The sequence below is a fragment of the Echinops telfairi genome, unplaced genomic scaffold, assembly GCF_000313985.2.
Source record: "Echinops telfairi isolate 266 unplaced genomic scaffold, ASM31398v2 ScPeMD7_7468;HRSCAF=8506_0, whole genome shotgun sequence".
In the NCBI taxonomy this organism is placed as follows: domain Eukaryota; kingdom Metazoa; phylum Chordata; class Mammalia; order Afrosoricida; family Tenrecidae; genus Echinops; species Echinops telfairi.
Genome location: NW_022111369.1, coordinates 41017758 through 41021313, shown reverse-complemented (window position 1 = coordinate 41021313; position 3556 = coordinate 41017758).

Sequence of the window (3556 nt, the reverse complement as noted above, 5' to 3'; positions counted from 1 at the left end):
GCCCCTGTGAGTTCCGGAGCCCAAAGCCGCCTCTTTCGCCCTCCGAGTGGCGGGGCCTTTGCAGCCGCAGAGAACACAAAACTGTAAAACTGCGCCCTACCCCCCTTTAAACTATAAGCAAATTCAGGAAAAAGTCTTGACATCTCAAGGGGGGACCAGTTTACAGGGAGAATGACGCCCACGCTAATTCCTTGTGGGTTCCTGTGTGCTGCGAATCGCAGACTTGGTTTGAGAAGGGACCTTCGAGGGTCTCTAAGCGAGGGCCCTTGGGTGGCACAAACGTTGGTGTTTCCGCTCACTACGTGGGTTGGAGCACACCAAGGGCCGATCTAGTTAAAATGAAGACCTAAACCAACTCAGATCTGTGGTCCCGATTCGGACCGTGGTGACTCCAGAGAACTGTTCCATAGAGTTTTCGGGGTTGCAATCTTTAAGAAGCGATCACCAGGTCTTTCTTCCAAGGTACTGCTGAACAGCGTCGACACTGCCAGCCTTTAGCAGTTCCTTACCACCCGCTGCTTCCCGGGAGAAACACGGAGCTTTCTGCTCCTATAAAGAGTCGTAGTCTTGAAACCCCCCAGGGTCAGGTCTACCCTGCCCTCCAGTTGGTAACCACTCCATGGCGGCCAGCGAGGTGAGACGCTAATCGCAAATGGTTGGCGGCACCCCGAGACCCAGAGTAGAGCGAAGTTCCGCTCGGAAGCACACATGACATTGCCTTCACTGGTAAAGCCTAAACTAAGATCAGCCCTTAGACGTAGTTGCCAAAATACTGAGCTATGAAGTCACAAGACATTAGAAAACACCGAAACTTGGGGAATATGTTCTCTGATCACAATAAAATTAAACTAGAAGCTAACACGAAGATAATGAAAAAATTCCCATTTGTCTCGTTTGAAACAACGCGCTTCTAAATTGGGTAAATAAAGACATCACAGTGAAAAAGAAAATCTTTCGAATGGAGTAAGAATACAGGTGGAACTTTTGCAGTGAAAGTAGAGCCTTAAAGGGAAATGCTACCTTTCTTTCTGGCCAAGAAGGCGGATGCAAACTCTTCCTCAAAATGACAGCAAAAAAAAAAAATCAGTTTTGCATTTATATTTGTAAGGTCCCTGTTTTTGAGGGGCCTTGTGATGTAGCGGTTTTGCCCTGGGCCACTAACCTCAAAGTCAGCAGTTCAAACCAACCACTAGCTGTTCTGTGGGATAAAGACAGGGCTTTCTACTCCCAGAAAGAATTACAGTCTCAGAAACACAAAGGGGGCAGGTCTGCCCTGTCTTATCAGGTGACTAGGAGTCCTCATTGACACATGGGCAGTGAGGTTGGTTTTTAGAGTTTGTTGTTTTTAGGTGCTATCTAGCTGCTTCTAACTCATAGAAAACCAATGGATTACAGAAGAAAACCCTGATTCATGCAGCCCAAGTGCCGCTGTGTTTGAGCCAGTGTGTGGGATTTAGTGGGTTCACACCGTTAGGCAGAACTGATATCAAATTTTCATTCTCATTAAAAAAACATTTTGATACTGAATTTTTGGTTGAGTTTGGTGAACTGCTTGTTAAAATGGTCCTTGTAATCCAGATTCTCTTTAAGATGGGCTGCCCAGCTGCCCAATGTGGACAGCACAAATTTACATTCCTTGCACTTTTTAAAACGTTCATCTGTTCAGCAGTGTATTCTGAACACCCTCAGTAATGTTCATTCCACCCATAGGTATAAAAAACTCAATGGAGTTATGCTTGTAATATTTACTCATTCATTTCATCACATTCGTAATACTTTTGATGAAACACTACAAGCTATGCCCTTGCATTTGTTACTTCAATAAACAAACATATAATGTAAAGAGAAAAACTGCCGAACAACAAGTGAAAATATGGTTAAGGATAAATCATACAAACTGATGATTCTCAGATGAAAGTGAAGAATATTGCAAGTGAGGATGCCAATCAAGAAGCAATATGGAAATATCTTAACAGTTTCATTATTTTGGTCAGATATTATTTAATGTTTTTCATTAATATTTAAAAACCCTTATCTACTTTGGTGTACCTCTTTTGTTGTTCGTATTTATTGCAGTAACTGTAGTATTAACTGTATGAAATGAATAAAAACGACCTTCCAGTACATCTTTTTTTATAGTTAAAATGGTCATTGGGGGAGCAAACTGCAGTTGGGGGGGGGTGCCAGCCCCCCACCACTAATCACAGGTTCAGTAAGCACAATTGTGTGGTTGAGACATATAAAGATTATATTAAAGTAATAGAGAGCATGAGAGATAGGAGAGAGAGTCAAATAATGGAGTCAGACACATTTCATGGTAGCATGCTCACCTCCTGGATGGCCATGATCTTACCGGCCAGGTCCGCGCACAGCGGGCGGAGAGCAAGGTGGGGCAGAGACCTGGCAGGAGGCTCAAGGACCCCGTTTATTAATAACCAAGGGTTATATCTACTTCGGGGGGCATGATTGCAGGTAACCACATGTCACAGGAAGGGGCAGTACAGTAGGCATACACATCATAGGAAGGGGATGAGCTAGGGGTATACACATGATAGGAAGGGGAGGAACTAGAGGTATACATGTGACAAGAAGGGCGGACCCTAGATTCATAATCTCGGCCTAACCTTGGCCACCCTTGGGTGGGCTTGACCTCTCTGGGGTCTAATACAAGGAAACAGACAACTATTATCCTTATCAGAAGGGAGTGGGCCCTACTTGTTGTGGGATAAACAGCGGTGTCTGCTTGCTCTAGATGGCTGATAACCCTTACGGAGAATAACCCCTGATCTACTTCTGATGACCTCCAAGTGGTATAGTCATTCACCACGTGTAGTAAACCGCTAAGTTTGGCACATATTTGGAGGAGACAACTTGGGAGAAGTCCTTCTGTTCCCCACAGCAAACCGGTGTTAAGTTACTCAGATCCCACCACTGGCGTGAGCACACCGTTGCAGCCACTCTAACGATCCAGCTTGTGGAGGGTCTTCCTCTTTTTAGCCGTTCCTCGACTTTGCCAAGCTGGAAGTCCTTCTTTAGAACTGAAGCCCCCTGGTGATATTTCAAAAGGACGTCTCTCCACCCTCCAATGTAAGGAGCGTTTTGACTGTGCTTCTTCCCAGGTAGTTTGTTGTTCTTGTTCTTTTGGCAGTCCCTGCTCTTCTAAATATTCCCCACCAGCAACATACTAATTCAAAGGCATTCATTCTTCTGACTTCCTTATTCATGGCTGGACTTTTGCTGAACACAAGGCAATTGAAACTATCATGGTTTGGTGTACTTTAGCCCTCAAGTAACACCTGTGCCTTTTTTCCCCTAATCATTTTATTAGGGGCTCACACAACTCATCACAATCCATACGTACATCAGTTGTGTAAAGCGCATTTGTACGTTAACCCTTAAAAAAGAACTTTGGCTGATTTGCTGACGGCAATGTGTCATCTGATTTTCTGAGTGCTGCTCCCTTCCGTGTGCTTTGATTGTGGAGCCAAGGTGAACGAATTTCTTGGCAAAGCCATCCTTTGCTCCACTTCTCAGGATGCTGCAGATTGGTCCAGGC